Here is a 17398-nt window from a genome sequence, read left to right as displayed (position 1 = left end):
CTTCAGAGTGGTCTCATATTCAAGTAATGTGCAGTTTAGTGTTTCGAGGTTAGCATGCCTGTACAGTAACGGGGCATTAAACTGCACATTACTTGAATATGAGACTGTTCTGAAGCAAATAATTTTCACACAACAATAGATATTTATACAACACCTATTTAGAATGTAGCTATCGGATTGGTCGATTGTCCATCACGTGACATTTAGTGAAATGTTCCATTGCATGTGTACTCTGGCTGTTAGTCTCAGCAGTGCAATTTTGGTTTGACCAAAACGTTCCATTGCACACGCTTTGATGTCACAATAAACAAACATGTGCCGCGCGCACTCAACAATTACAAGCGCGCTTACAAGCGCATACTTTTGCCACTCATTTTTGTAAACAACTTCATTTCGCATACATACGTACACATGTACAATTGTACACACATAGTGACTGCGACTGTGAGGCTACTCATTTGTCTTTCACGGAAAATGGTTGCCATTTTTGTGTCAAATTCAAGAATCTGTGAGTACCAAATCTGTTGACGTTCGAGGTGTTGTATAAAACAAATAGTGTATGGTCTTTACTCGTGCAATGGAACCAGATTTCGCACTCGGTGAAAGATGAGGCGCACTATTCAACTCGGCTTCGCCTCGTTGAATAGAGCTCCTCTACTGTATCTTTCACCTCGTGCAAAATCTTGTACCATTGCACTTGTGACCATTCACTATTTGTATAATAATGTACTCTTAATTATGAATCCCACAAGAATTCGAACAATCATCCCCCAGCATTCCCACTGATTAGTTACTAGCCATCCCCTTTAACATCAATTTTGCTGATTCAAATTTTCACAGTGGTTGTTTCTATCCCTAACTCACATTTTAGAAGTATTTTAAAGCACTAATGCTGGGTTTTTGTTTCATCTGCAAATGGTAAATTATGCCTTTAAGAAAGAACAGTAAATGTTACATGCAATGGCTGAATAAACTCATAAAAGCTGAGTGTGAAGTACATCATGCATGGAATATGAATGGGATGATCATAACCAGTTCCATGTCAGAAAAAGGCAATGTTTTGTGATTGAAGCAGTTTTTATAGTGTGTTAATAACAACAAATCTGAATCCAAGGAACCTCTATCCTTGTTATTATTATGATTACTCATCGTGCTGTTCCCTCCTCACTGGTTTCCTTCCCTTTTCAAAAGAGGAATAAGCCAGTTCGTAATTAGCTCATGGGCACGTTGGTACAAATGACCTTTCTTTTTTCTCAGTTGGTTAGGCACTTCAATCGTTTTTGAAGAGACATTATGGGTACCGGTAAGCTTGCCCGACGTAATAATTCATGGAATTCGTGTTCAAACAATGAATGAACTTGCGTAGACCAGGTGACCAGAATGGTCTGTCAATCAACCGTCGCGGAAGCATCCATTTCATTGTTTTGCATTGAATGCATTAACAAACTGTTTTATTCTTATTGCCAAATACCAGGTTTGCTGTCAGGTGGATGTACTGGCAAGCAACATTTACAAGGATGCATGAATAATCATTGTATGACAGATGCTTATCTCAGTGAATTTAAAAACCAACTTGCCTCTTGGTACAAATGACCTTTTTCTGCTCATGCGCAAAGTGGAACTACGAACTGGCTTATATGCTGATCATTGCATTATAAATTCTCTATTTTTAGGTTGTTTGTATTATGAAGTGTACCGGTAGTATACTAGTACAGTCATAATGTGCAGCACTCGGGCATACATGTAAACACCTTTAAACAGTGGAGACACACTGGTCATGGAGGTCCTTTGTTTTGTAATGCCTGCAGTTTTAAAGCTGAACAGATCATGGAAATGGCAAGGGAATTGAAATTGATCATTATTATAGAGGGCTGTACCTGCACGCTGTACGTCACAAATCAAGTGTTGGGGCCTCATTCACAGGAAGAATTCTACCTACATAATATATGAATACCATATTGACTTTTGTGGCATTGAAGCTCTTAAATCCTTACAACTTTGGCGAGTGGTTTGTGCGGCACGGAGACGAACGCAACACGCTGCCTCCCCCCCATTCTGTATCAAATGTTGTGACACCGAATGAGAATAGTGCTGGCTCAATGGGTCAGCGAACACACACTGGAGTCTAAATCACCAGACCCAAAATGGCTGTCCAAGCCACGAGAACTTCCGATCTGTGCCGAATGGACGCACACCCACAGTGCGCATGCGCATGAAGAGAGGCCAAAAGAGCCACGCGTCTTCTGGCCTCTCTCCTCCAATCACCGCAGCTCGCGGTCACAATGTTTGTGTATGATGCGTACACACACACACACACACACGCGCGTCTCAGTGGCAGCACTGTCCCACACGTTTATGGATAGCACTGCAGTCTGGCATTGCGCAAGTGCATGCACAAACTTCGGTCATTCGGAAGAGTTACACAGTAACGTACCATTGGGGGTGACGATCGTCCGACTTAAATGGACAGGTTCACTTTTCTGGAACAAGGGAGAGATGAGAAAGGCTGAGGAGCAGGGAGAGAGGAGAACCCCCCCCCCAAAAAAAAAAAAAAAAAAACTAGACTTGGAATTTGTCAAGACTGACAAATTAGGTGATCCGATTTGTTTTAATCGATGATTCGAGTCCTGATCGCAATAGGCATGACCATATAGGTTTCATCTGTGTTTAGAGACATTGGCCGTGTAATGTTTGGATTGCCATTTAGAAAAGAGAGTCAGGTCTGCCATCTTTGGTACCAAATTCGGTATACACTATAACGAAGATACAGAATGAAGTATATTTGACCATTGACCCAACTTTGCACAGCCAAGATGGCATCTGAGCAAAAAGTGGTTATTTTGTGAAATGATTCTTGTAACATGGTCTTTGCGTGTGGAAAATATGGGAAAGATAGGACATGTATTCACCAAGATACAGGTTGAAACATTTATGACCTTTGACCCTAATTTACATACCCAAGATGGTGTCTGATCAAGTAGTTGTTTTTTTATGAAATAATGTACGTGACATGAACTAAACATGTGCAAAATATGGGCGTGATAGGGGCTGATTTTCTTGACTTATTGCAAAGAAAGTTGCAGAAAGAAAGAAATATCTCAATACATCGAAGATAAGTTTGATTTCAACCAAGTTTTTTGATGTGATCTCGGCATCTTATGAAAAATTGTTGAAACAGTGACGATAGCCCAAAGTCTCAGCTACAACATATTAAAATCTGGTAGAAATTCACCAAAGAGTAAGTGAACTAGTGCTCAATAAAGACCGTCATGTCAATTTTCATTTCCAGAAAAATTCCCTCCCATAGAGATAACACGTAAGCTGGTTAAATTTGACAAGGTTACATTATATCTATTTTCACGAGGTGAAGACATCATCCGATTAAAATTTTGATGAACAAAACTTAAAGAGTATTAAATTGGCTACAACATACTAAAATCTGGAAGAAATTCACAGAAGGGTAAGTGAGCTAGTCGTCGATAAAGACAATCATGTCAATTTTCACATCTAGAAAAATTCCCTCCCATACAGATAACACGTCATAACGAAGATACAGGAAGAAGTACATATGACCTTTGACCCCACTTTGCACAGCCAAGATGGCATCTGAGCAAAAAGTGGTTATTTTGTGAAATGATCCTTGTAACATGGTCTTTACGTGTGCAAAATATGGTAAAGATAGGACATGTATTCACCAAGATACAGGATGAAACATTTATGACCTTTGACCCTAATTTACATACCCAAGATGGTGTCCGATCAAGAAGTTGTTATTTTATGAAATAATGTACGTGACATGAACTAAACATGTGCAAAATATGGGATTGATAACCATTGTTGTTCTTCATCTATTGCACAGAATGTAGTAGAAAGAAAGAAAAATAAAGAAAAAATTATGTTATTTAATAGAAATTTGAAGGAGAAGCATTAAAAAATCAGAAAAAGATAAAGTTAGGAAGGGAGATTAAGACTAAATAAAGAAAAAGAAGAAAAAAGAGTTTGGAAAAAAAATAAAAAAATATTGGCAAGGGTGAGGCTCGAACCAGGGACCTTAGGATTACGAGTCGGATGCGCTATGCAATGACCTATTTCATGCTCCATAGGCCCTGTGTATTAAGCAAAATGACGCTGCATCGAAGCCACGTGCCATTTTCAACCAAGTTTTTCGACGTGATGCCGGCCTCGTATGAAAAAATGGAGGGCACACTTACGATAGCCCAAAGTCTCAGCTACAACATACTAAAATCTGGGAAAAATTCACCGAAGCATAAGTGAGCTAATGCTCGAAAAAGATAGTCATGTCAATTTTCACTGCCAGAAAAACTGCTCTCCCATAGAGATAACACGTAAACTGGTCAAATTTGACAAGATTACTTTTAATCCATTTTTACGAGGTGATGCCGCCATCCAATCAAAATGTTGTTATTACATTAATGAAAGAACATTTAATAAGCTACAACATACTGAAATCTGAGTGAAAATTGGCAGAGGATAAGTGAGATACGCCCAAGTAAACTTGAAAATTGATGACGTCATTTTGAAAATTTACTTTTTTTACTTTATTAAGAAATTTGATATCTTTTAATCACTTTTTCAGTATCGCCAACCCATAAACTGACATGTACAACTCATCAGCTTTCAGAATATGTAAAGAAAATGGGGGGTCACCGTCCATCCTGACGAGTAAAATCGGATTTAAAATTGGCGGTTTTTGGGCATTGTTGTACTGTATATCGCCATTGACGCGCGCGCGGAATTTCAACTTTGACAGTCCCGTATGACGTCATATTGAGTCGGCTTGACTTGAAACTTGCTAGAAATGTTCCTTGACTTTTCAGACATCCGATAAATGTAAAAAATCGGGAAATTTCTGTTGCATATGAGCTGTACGTGCGTATATGTGCGCGCGCGTACGCGTCCGTCCAATTTTTTCAATTTTTCAAAAAATGCTGCAAATGGTCTGAAACGTGTGCAAAAAAAATTTGAGCTCGATTTGAGCATACAAATATTTCAACGCGCGCGTACGCGCACGTTTTAAGAGAAAATATGAATTTTGAGAATATGAGTAGAATGCGCATAACTTGAAATATATGTGACGTAAATTTCATTGAAAAACTCTATTCCATTAGTGAGATATGATTGAGAATGTGTTTTCATATAATGACGTCACAGTGACGTCACGGTCGACTGATCACTATTATACATTAGATCTGTCGTCTTTGGGACATGATACATATATGGTATAATTTTGAAATTGATAGGAAGAGGACTTTCTGAGCTAACCTCTACACAAATTTTGTCCAGAAATAAAGAAGAAGAAGAAGAAGAAGAAGAACCAACAAAGAATCCGTACAGATACAGAAGGTGATCCGAGAGGATTCTCGGATCACCTAAAAACAAAGAATCAGTACAGATACAGAAGGTGATCCGAGCGGATACTCGGATCACCTAATGAAGCTAAGCTTTGATTACTTAAGCCGAGTTTTTCGACGTGCTTTTGACGTCGTATGAAAAAACGGAGGACACATTACGATAGCGCAAAGTCTCAGCTACAACGTATTAAAATCTGGGAGAAATTCATCGAAGGGTGAGTGAGCTAGTGCTCGATAAAGACAATCATGTCAATTTTCACATCTAGAAAAATTCCCTCCCATAGAGATAACACGTCATAATGACGATAAAGAAAGAAGTACATATGACCTTTGACCCCACTTTGCAAAGACAAGATGTCATCTGAGCAAAAAGTGGTTATTTTGTGATATGATCCTTGTCACATGGTCTTTACGTGTGCAAAATATGGGAAAGATAGGACATGTATTCACCAAGATACAGGATGAAACATTTATGACCTTTGACCCTACTTTACATAACCAAGATGGCATCGGATCAAGTAGTTGTTATTTTATGAAATAATGAACGTGACATGAACTAAGCATGTACAAAATATGGTGTTGATAGGGTATGTTTTTCTTGAGTTATTGCAAAGAAAGTTGCAGAAAGAAAGAAATATTTCAATACAACGAATATAAGCTTTAATTTCAACCACGTTTATTGACGTGATCCCGACATCGTATGAAAAAACAAAATGCACACTAACGATAGCCCAAAGTCTCAGCTACAACATATTAAAATCTGGGAGAAATTCACCGAAGCATAAGTGAGCTAGTGCTCGAAAAAGACAGTCATGTCAATTTTCATTTCCAGAAAAACTGCACTCCCATAGAGATAACACGTAAACTGGTCAAATTCGACAGGGTTACTTTCAATTCATTTTTATGAGGTCATGCTGTCATTCAATCAAAATTGTGTTATTACATAACTGATAGAGTATTAAATAAGCTACAGCATACTGAAATCTGGGTGAAAATTGACTAAGGATAAGTGAGATACGCTCGAGTAAACTTGAAATTTGATGACGTCATTTTGAAAATTTACTTGTTTTGATTTATTAAGAAATTTGATATCTTTTCATCATTTTTCCAGCATTGCCAACCCATGAAATGACATGTACAACTCATCAGCTTTCAGAATATGTAAAGAAAATGGGGGGTCACCGTCCATCCTGACGAGTAAAATCGGATTTAAAATTGGCAGTTTTTTGGCATTGTTGCACTGTATATCGCCATTGACGCGCGCGCGGAATTTCAACTTTGACGGACCCGTATGACGTCATTTTGAGTGGGATTGACTTGAAACTTGGTAGAAATATTCCTTGACATTTCAGACATCCGATCAAAGTGAAAAAACGGGAAATTTTCATTGCATATGAGCTGTGCGTGCGTATATGTGCGCGCGCGTACGCGTCCGTCCGATTTTTTCAATTTTTCAAAAAATGCTCCAAATGGTCTGAAACGTGTGCAAAAAAAATTTGAGCTCGATTTGAGCATACAAATATTTCAACGCGCGCGTACGCGCACGTTTGAAGTATATAGATGAATTTTGAAAACATGAGTAGAATCACGTTGACTTGAACTATATGTGACGTAAATTTCATTGAAAAATTCCATTCCATAATTGAGATATAATTGAGAATGTGTTTTCATATAATGACGTCATAGTGACGTCACGGTCGACTGATCACTTTGATTTTAGTTCGATTGTCGTCTTTGGGACACGATACATATATGGTATAAGTTTGACATTCATAGGCAATGCACTCTCTGAGCTAATCTCTACACAACTTTTGTAGAGAAATAAAGAAGAAGAAGAAGAAGAAGACTAGACTCGGAATTTGTCAAGACTGACAAATTAGGTGATCCGATCTCTTCGAAAATCAATGATTTGAGTCCTGATCCAAATATTCATGACCATACAGGTTTCATCTGTGTTGACGGGACATTGGCTGTGTGATGTTTGGATTCTCATTTAGAAAAGGGAATGAGACCTGCCATCTTTGGTACCGAATTCCGTATACACTAACGGAAATACAGAATGAAGTATATTTGACCTTTGACCTCACTTTGCACACCTAAGATGGCGTCTAAGCAAAAAGTGATTATTTTATGAAATGATTCTTGTAACATGGTCTTTGCGTGTGCAAAATATGGGAAAGATAGGACATGTATTCACCAAGATACAGGATGAAACATTTATGACCTTTGACCCTAATTTACATACCCAAGATGGTGTCCGATCAAGTAGTTGTTATATTATGAAATAATGTACGTGACATGTACTAAACATGTGCAAAATATGGGACTGATAGCCATTGTTGTTGTTCATCTATTGCACAGAAAGTAGTAGAAAGAAAGAAAAATAAAGAAAAAATTGTTATTTTATAGAAATTTGAAGAAGAAGCATAAAAAAATCAGAAAAAGATAAAGTAAGGAAAGGGAGATTAAGATTAACTAAAGAAAAAGAAGAAAAAAAGAGTTTAAAAAATAAGAAAAAATATTGGCAGGGGTGAGCCTCGAACCAGGGACCTTAGGATTACGAGTCGGATGCGCTACGCAGTGACCTATTTCATTCTCCATAGGCCCTGTGTATTAAGCAAAATGACGCTGCTTCGAAGCCTCGTGTCATTTTCAACCAAGTTTTTCGACGTAATACCGACGTCGTATGAAAAAATGGAGGGCACACTTAAGATAGCCCAAAGTCTCAGCTACAACATACTAAAATCTGGGAGAAATTCACCGAAGCATAAGTGAGCTAGTGGTCGAAAAAGATAGTCATGTCAATTTTCATTTCCAGAAAAACTGCACTTCCATAGAGATAACACGTAAACTGGTCAAATTTGACAAGATTACTTTCAATCCATTTTTACGAAGTGATGCCGTCATCTAATCAAAATGTTGTTATAATATTAATGAAAGAGCATTTAGTAAGCTACAACATACTGAAATTTGGGTACAAATTGGCAAAGGATAAGTGAGATACGCTCGAGTGAACTTGAAATTTGATGACGTAATTTTGAAAATTTACTTCTTTTATTTTATTAAGAGATTTGATATCTTTTAAGGTGATAAGCACAATCAGGGTATGCAATCATGACTTTCTCACTTTAAAAAATTGTAACTTCTAAAAGAATGCGCCAACTGACTTAAAAATTCACATGCAGCATGCCAAGACATCAGTAATCACATGTGGTAAGACAATAGCTAATTTCTTCTCATTTACTGTTAATTATTAAAGATTAATTACCAAAAAGTCCCCCAAAACCCACGTAATGCGTCAAAAAAAGCGTTTTACAACTTACGTAAAATCAAGATTTGAGGTCCATATTTTAAGTCTACCCCTATGTGTTTGGTATCAAATTAATGGATTTTTTCCTGGCATTGCTTGCATGCAATAAAAAACAGTGGTTCTTTCAGCTGGAGAAAGTTATAAGGTCTGAAGTCCCATCCTGGTAGGAGTGTAATGCTGGCTTATTTTTGTGACATTGTGACCTTTTAACCCATGCTGTACAGCTATACATGGAGAAACAGCTTATTTTTTCGCTTTTCCTGAAAGTACTGAAGACACACTACAATATGGTGTGCTGTTTGCCAATAAATGTTCAGCCAGTTTTGAGTTTTGAGCCATTTTCAAATGCTGAATAAAATAAGTGCAGCCGTTTTTCAGTACTTTCAGTTAGGTATATCCTGATTTGACTACTTTAAAGAATCTTTTCCCCTTATTGAATATCCTTGTTTTTTTAACCATGAATTGTACATATGTAGAAATCTATTGTGTGAAAATTTTAGCAAATTTGAGCAATAGGAACTTATTTTTTTATATTTTTACAAATTGCTGAGCATAAATAAGACCGATACACGCCCATGTAATACTGCATGAAGGTCATATGATAAGTGTTCCGTGTTCATATTTCAATGCTTGTTCAATTTCTAAAGATATCATAAGCAAAAGCATAGTATTTTGTCTTAATATGTCATTGTTTGAGTGTCACAGCTTGGATATCAACTCAAGTCATCATAAATCTCACATTCATTCTTCTATCTGTGTTTACAAATATGAGAATTGATCCAAACACTGTGCGCACATTCAAGGTCAAACTGTACAGATAATTTTTTAGATGAAAAATATAATATCTTCCAAAGTACCAGCCCTAATTTCATAAAAATTTGTAATAATGGCCACTATATGTCTGTTACCTATTCCTGAAAGTTTCGCCTCTTCACTCTTTGGCAAAAGTGAAATATGATAAAATATGTAAAAGTGGTTTTATTTGAATTAAAAATAATGCCTACAAAATTGATCATCCATTTTGAGAAGTGAAAATATGAAATTCATTCATATTTTGTGATATGTCATGGCTATGTGCTGGTGGTGAATGAAAGGGATATTTATCAGGAATATCTAACAGCAATATCAGATGAAAAAAACATTCTCCTTTTTTTTAATGAATTTTTCCAATATATTAGTTATTTCAATGTAATTCGACACCCCTAATTTAAATGCTAATTTATGCGCAGTTTAATGCAAAATTTTGACTCTTTCTTTACATGAAATGAAAATTTGAGCACTCAGCTACAACAAACAACAAAAAAAGCATTTTCACCAAGTTTTTTCATTTTTGCCCTGTTACACAATTGCATACCCTGATTGTGCTATTGACCTAAATCACTTTTCCAGCATCGCCAACCCATGAAATGATATTTACAACTCATCAGCTTTCAGAATATGTAACGAAAATGGGGGGTCACCGTCCATTCTGACGAGTAAAATCGGATTTAAAATTGGCGGTTTTTTGGCATAGTTGCACTGTATATCGCCATTGACGCGCGCGCGGAATTTCAAGTTTGACGGGCCCGTATGACGTCATATTGAGTCGGATTGACTTGAAACTTGGTAGAAATATTCCTTGACATCTCAGGCATCCGATAAGTGTAAAAAAATGGGAAATTTCTATTGCATAAGAGCTGTGCGTGCGTATATGTGCGCGCACGTACGCGTCCGTCCAATTTTTTCAATTTTTCAAAAAATGCTCCAAATTGTCTGAAACGTATGCAAAAAAATTTTGAGCTCGATTTGAGCATACAAATATTTCAACGCGCGCGTACGCGCACGCTTTAAGGATAAATATGAATTTTGAGAATATGAGTAGAATGCGCTTGTCTTGAAATATATGTGACGTAAATTTCATTGAATAATTCCATTCCATTAATGAGATATGAATGAGAATGTGTTTTCATATAATGACGTCATAGTGACGTCACGGTCGACTGATCACAATGATTTTACTTGCGCTGTCGTCTTTGGGACATGATACATACATGGTATAATTTTGACATTGATAGGAAGAGAACTTTCTGAGCTAACCTCTGCACAACTTTTGAGGAGAAAAAAGAAAAAGAAGAAGAAAAACAAAGAATCAGTACAGATACAGAAGGTGATCCGAGAGGATACTCGGATCACCTAAAAAGTGAGAAAATATTCCATCATGGGAAAAATGGCAGAAGTCACTTCACAACCACTGCATCCTTTATATCATACTTTGTAGGTTTGTAGACATTGACTCAGCATGTAATCAGTCACTCTTAGTCAATACATACTGAACCACCACTGTGTACCTTGAACCGTTGAAGAAATAATTTCTGTGGCAGCGTGCCCAACAAAATACATGTAGACTGTGTGCTTTGCTGATTGATTCATTTGCAAATGACACATGCGTATGTAGCCACATTTGTACAGTACATGTAGAGAGCAGAGCAATTTATATTCCACATAAATTTGGAAATAGGTATTACAAATTTTGTAGATGGAAAGAAGTTACACTGTACATATGCATGTTGTATTTCATGTTTTAATTAATAATTATACATTGTTTATTTTAAAGGATGTGCTAGTTTTGTCTTAAAGGGGATGGCTAGTAACCGATCAGTGGGAATCAGTAGGAATGCTGAGGGATGATTGTTCCAATCCTTGTGGGATTCATTTAAGAGTACATTATATATCTACTGTTGTGTGAAAATTATTTGCTTCAGGACGGTCTCATATTCAAGTAATGTGCAGATTAATGCCCCGTCACTGACCAGGCACGCTAACCTGGAAACATTAAACTGCACATTACTTGAATACGAGACCATTCTGAAGCAAAGAATTTTCACACAACAATAGATATATAATGTACTCTTAAATGAATCCCACAAGGATTGGAACAATCATCCTCCAGCACTCAGACTAATTCCCACTGATCAGTTACTAGCCATCCCCTTTAAAATCAATTTGATTGTCATTAAAGTTATCTAGATTATAGCTTGTCAGTAAAGTTCTGTAAACCCTGTGTTGTCTTAATCTTTGTGCAATCATACAGAGAAAAACTAGACATTTTGATAGGTAGTAAGGTGAAAGGTCAGAAGTTCAAATCAAAATTTGAAACTAACACTTCATGAAATTCACCCAAATTTGATACAATGAAGTGTGATTTTGGGGATAAATCTAGTGAAGGTCAAAGATTGATTTTTCTTTCTTCTTTTTCCTCAATGTAACTCTAGAAATGATTGAAAAAGTGAATTTGCTGTCCAAAGAAAAGCATGCAAGAAAAAGAGAATTAATAAAGAGCCAACCTCCTACGTAACTGTGCCAGTGTGAAGAAGAATCACTTACCCCTCTGTACTTTTCACTTGCCTGTGGTAGGTCTGGCGTTTTTTAAGACAACTCATTGGATTTCTATCACCTGCTTGAACTAGTGTACAGCCTTAGCATGCTGTGGTAATCAGCATACGAATGCCTTGCTGCGCCAATCTGAATTTTCTCAAAACTTTATTTAAATCGTTTCCTCTCCTTGTGTTCTTTCAATATGACATAGCTCTATATTTTACTTTTTATGTTTTTCCAACCGTTTTTACTACTTATTAGTGTATATTGATGCACATAATTCGTATGATTATGCCGACACTTTGTTGAATTTTGATGTACTGTGTTGACAATGGAAAGCAGGTATACAAAACTGAACTTTACTCTGTATCTCAAGAGAATCCTTTGTATACCGGTAAGTTATAACCAGAGAAAAAAGGCAGTACAAGAACATTTGCCAGAATGTGAATATATCTGACACCACTGACTGTTAATGCGAGTGATTTGATTTTAAGAAATACAAACTATTAGAATCTACTTCTTCATGGAAATAAAAATATTGATGCAGTCCTTTATGTATGACCTATCATCAGGAATCATTAAACATTGAACTTTCAGTTTTTAGTCTACAGTGTGTACCGTATGACAACTTATCAGATGCGATGTACAATGTATTCGAAATGACCAACTATTAAAGACCAGTGTGAAATGCAGATCTGGCAAGAGTGCTGGTCACCAGAAAGTGCTGGTCACCAGAAAGTGCAGGTTGAAAAAACATTTATAAGCTTTGAAGTTAATGTAGATGGATTCCAGCATGCAGGAGATTCTGCATTTTAACCTCACTGAGATGACAAATGTAAAGTCAGCAGCCACTTGGTTCAGGTAAAAAAAAAAAAGAAGTTTTCTGCAAAATGATATTCTTTAAGAGAAATTAAGATATGAGCTATGCTTGTTGAGAAAATATTAAGTTATTGTCTTTCATGGAAATCACTGTATTTTGCAGTTTACCAGTTTTAATGTATTTTGCATAAACCTGATACTGTATTTAATGGAAAGGAGTGTGCAGGTCAGAATAAATGTGGCCTGTGCTTGCAAATTCAGACCATGCTTTGTTGCAGTCTGGTAGATACAGTGTGTCACAACATAAAGTTGCACACTCCAGGTTTTTTTATCCGGGTGGTATTCCCCCAAATATGCTTTGGGTTTTTACCTCTTTCAGTGCCAGGGACTTTGGACAGTGTGTACAATGCTATGGGGTTTTCTGCGCCAATTGGCACTCACATCACACAAGGGATTTTATAGACAACGCAAACCACAATATGGAATTGGGTTGTACATGTCCCTGCATGTGCCAGTGAGATATAACACCCTGTCTGTTGACAGTAGGGTTGGCAAACTGTATTGTAGATTCAGGCATGTCCCACCCTGTTACAGTGCTACATGTTTGTACAATGTGCAGCTGTCTAGTGTATACATGTACTTGGTAAGAAATATTATGGTGTTCATATCGGGGCAGACTGAAGATTCATTGTCATTTCCTCCTGCAAAGATCTCCCCTGTACAGTCGTAGCTGCACCTCATAATAGTGCTGGTGAACTAAGAGCATACTAATGATACTTTTCGGGGTGGTGGTGGTGGTGGGGGGGGGGGGGAGGGATAGTTACCATGAATGAAACAAAAGCAGAGAAAATAATTAATTTCATTTATGTTTGCTGTGTTGGATTTGCAATATTAGGGTGTATTTATTCATGCAATTAAAAAAACCCAAAAACAAAATAGGGTGATTTTAGTGAATTAATTTACAAGGCTGTATGAACTACAATTGTACCAATTTCATATGGTAGGCCTACATTTATCTGTATAGATGTAAAGCTTGGACATAAAATATGGAAACAAAATATGATTTATTATCAACCCTTGTTTTGTCATATTGTGTGCATTAATTATGTGTACTGTGTACCTGGAGTGGTGATTGGCTGTGATTCACAGGAACTGTATCACAACATGGTACAATGTAAATCTCTTTCGAAACCTTGATAGTTTCCTAGTACACTTTATACACTGTATGTCAAAGCCCAACTCTCCTGCAATATGCCTGTGCTGTAAGGCCTTACCAAGCCCTGCTCTTTCCTTCACCTTTGACCTTTTCTTGAGTTTCCCTGTTTACCTGATAGCTCAGAAGGATGTGCAGTATCTGTGCCTATCAGGCATGTATACAATTACTGCATCAACACACGCATGGCTTGCTACATGGCAGATATGAGAGGAAGAAAAGGTCATGCGTACTGTGGGAGGTGGTGAAACTAGAATTATACGCCTAGTCATTTTGGCAGTTGCAATGGAGTGTGAAGGTGTTTTTTTAAGCTACAAACATATCATGACAAAATGCCTTTTTTTTTTCTTTCTTTCGTTTCCAAATATTGATCTTGCCTCACCATGTTGGAGAAGGTGCCTAGTGCATTTCAGAACAATTCATTCACCACACATTGTTATGTACAGTATGTGTTTATAGACTCAGTAGCATGAGGAAAGAATGGTCACTGGTTTGAATCGATTTCCATTCGCTGCCCAGCGGGTACATTGTACATGGGTAATTCCATGAAGTTGGGGCAGTGTCCATGTAGCATCGTGATATTTAAAAAATACATTTCATATGCTATACATTTATTGTTTTTAGGCTTTACATTTGCATTGAGGCCACACATTTTCCTGGAAATTTTGTGCCATTCAGACTCAATTTTGATGAAGTTATTAAACAATATGTAACAGTGTCCTGTAGCATCGTGACGTGTCCATGTAGCATCGTGATATTTTAAAATTTGGTCCTGAGAGACAAATTATGGCAATTAGCTTGACCAAAATTTGATGCAATATAAGATATGCATTTACAAGATATGAATGAGATAGCTAAATATCTCAAATTTCCTGTACACAGTTTTAATTTTAAAAGAAAATTACAAAATGTATCACGCTGCTATGCGGTGTCCTTTTTTGTTACATTTGGTGGACACCGCGTAGCATAGTGACACATTGAGTAATTTTCTTGTAAAAGTAAAACTGTGGAAAGGAGAGTTAAGATATTTAGCTATCTGACTAATCTAGTAATTATGCATATTATATCAAATTTTGGTCAAGCTACAGTGTATTTGCATTAATTTGTCTTTTAGGACCAGATTTTAACTATCATGATGCTACATGGACACGTCACGATGCTACAGGACACCGTTACATATTGTTTTAATAACTTCATAAAAATTGAGTCTGAATGGCACAAAATTTCCAGGAAAATGTGTGGTCTCAATACAAATGTAACGCCTATAAACAATATATGTATAGCATACTTAGTATTGAGTTATGCTAAAATGTAACACTTTGTGCCCCAACTTCACAGCCTGCTTGCCCATCAGTGAATACAGTATATGCATCGAAATTTATGCTCATGGGCAACATTCAACTCTAGTCGGGATTCTTTGGGCGTGTGTACCCACATAGAGATCAGAGACAAAGCTACACACAATTCTAGGGAAATTCAGGGAAAGAGAAAAAAGGTTGGAAAAGTATGGAGCTAAGAGAGAGAAGTGAGGAAGATGTGAAATTTGAAAAGATGTATCACAAAATGAAGCAAGAGAAAAAAATTTAAGGATCTGCTTATTCAGCCATCAGAGAAAATTTCAGAAGAGTAGCATTTTCACTTGTCTTTAAAAAGGTTACATTCAGAAGTAATAGGACCATGACATTAAAGGGGAAGGCTAGTAGTAGTAACTGATCAGTGGGAATCAGCGGAAATGCTGGGAGATGATTGTTCCAATCCTTACGGGATTCATTCAAGAGTTCATTGTTTATCTATTGTTGTGTGAAAATGATTTGCTTCAGAATGGTCTCATATTCAAGTAAAGTGCAGTTTAATGCTTCCACGTTAGCGTCCCTGGTCAGTGACGGAGCATTAATCTGCACATTACTTGAATATGAGACCGTTCTGAAGCAAATCATTTTCACACAACAATAGATATACAATGAACTCTTGAATGAATCCCATAAGGATTGGAACAATCATCTCCCAGCATTTCCACTGATTCCCACTGATCAGTTACTAGCCTTCCCCTTTAAGATAACCCATAATTTTGATAAAGAGCTACATTTTGTAGAACCGTAGTTAATGCATTTTGAATTCAGCATTGCTGTATAGAGGCATTGCAAAGATTTATGCATAAAATCATGATTTGTGAATAGATTGGTCAATTTTTCAGCTCAGGTATGATGCACATGGGTTCATTGTGTAAAATGTTGCAATACTACAGTAGTATCACTGCCCTCATACACTTTTGGAAGCTGTTTTTATGTTGTGCAGTGATTGTAGTCATGTTCTACTGCCCAGGACACAGGTCAGAAAGGGATTATGAAGAATGGGCTTATTATGATTTGAATATAATGTGTTGCTGAAGGCTGTGTAAGCATGTAATCTTGAATTATTTGTTCTAAAATCACTGTTGCTCATTGAATGAATGAAAGTGGGATCATTATGTTTCAGTGTGTGTGACATACAATTGTATATACACGCACATCTGCATAGCTGTCATGCAGGATGTTACCATACATGTATTTAATGTGTAGTGAGTTTATGCCTCCGCCACCAAGTGGCACTGGAGGCATTATTGTCCCCGCCGAACGAGTTCGAGCAGGGGACTATGAAACGGGCTCCGTACGTGTGTGTGTCCGTGTGTCCGTCCGTCTGTCTGTCCGTCCGTCTGTCTGTCTGTGCGTCCGTGTGTGATCAAAATGTTCAATTTGCTACTTCTCTGTCATTTATGAGCCAATTTTGATTCTGTTTGCTTTGTATGATAGCACTATATGGGAGCTTTGAAACTTCTACACAGAATTTCAGTTGTGACCTTTGACCTTGACCTTTGACCTATATTGTACATTTTGCTTCAAAATGCTACTCCTTCGCCATTTCTAACCCGATTTCGATTCCGTTTGCTTTATGTGATGGCACTAGGTGAGGGCTTCAAAACTTCTACACAGAATTTTGACCTTTGACTTCTTTGACCTTTGACCTTGATTTTTGACCTATATTGTACATTGGCTACAAAATGCTACTCCTTGGCCATTTCTAACCCGATTTCGATTCCGTTTGCTTTATGTGATGGCACTAGGTGAGGGCTTCAAAACTTCTACACAGAATTTTGACCTTTGACTTCTTTGACCTTTGACCTTGATTTTTGTCCTATATTGTACATTTTGCTACAAAATGCTACTCCTTCGCCATTTCTAACCCGATTTCGATTCCGTGTGCTTTATGTGATGTTACTAGGTGAGGGCTTCAAAACTTCTACACAGAATTTTGACCTTTGACTTCTTTGACCTTTGACCTTGATTTTTGACC

General features: G+C 37.2%; 1 protein-coding gene across 1 annotated transcript in view; it reads left to right on the top strand.

The window, feature by feature from the left end:
• Positions 1–17398, top strand: part of LOC140242782 (importin subunit alpha-7-like) — a 40524-nt gene that overhangs the window by 5815 nt on the left and 17311 nt on the right. The gene's annotated exons all lie outside the window — the stretch shown is intronic.

This window comes from Diadema setosum, chromosome 19 (assembly GCF_964275005.1).
Source record: "Diadema setosum chromosome 19, eeDiaSeto1, whole genome shotgun sequence".
In the NCBI taxonomy this organism is placed as follows: domain Eukaryota; kingdom Metazoa; phylum Echinodermata; class Echinoidea; order Diadematoida; family Diadematidae; genus Diadema; species Diadema setosum.
Note: the sequence above shows the minus strand (reverse complement) of the source record. Positions and strands in the feature narration are given on the sequence as shown.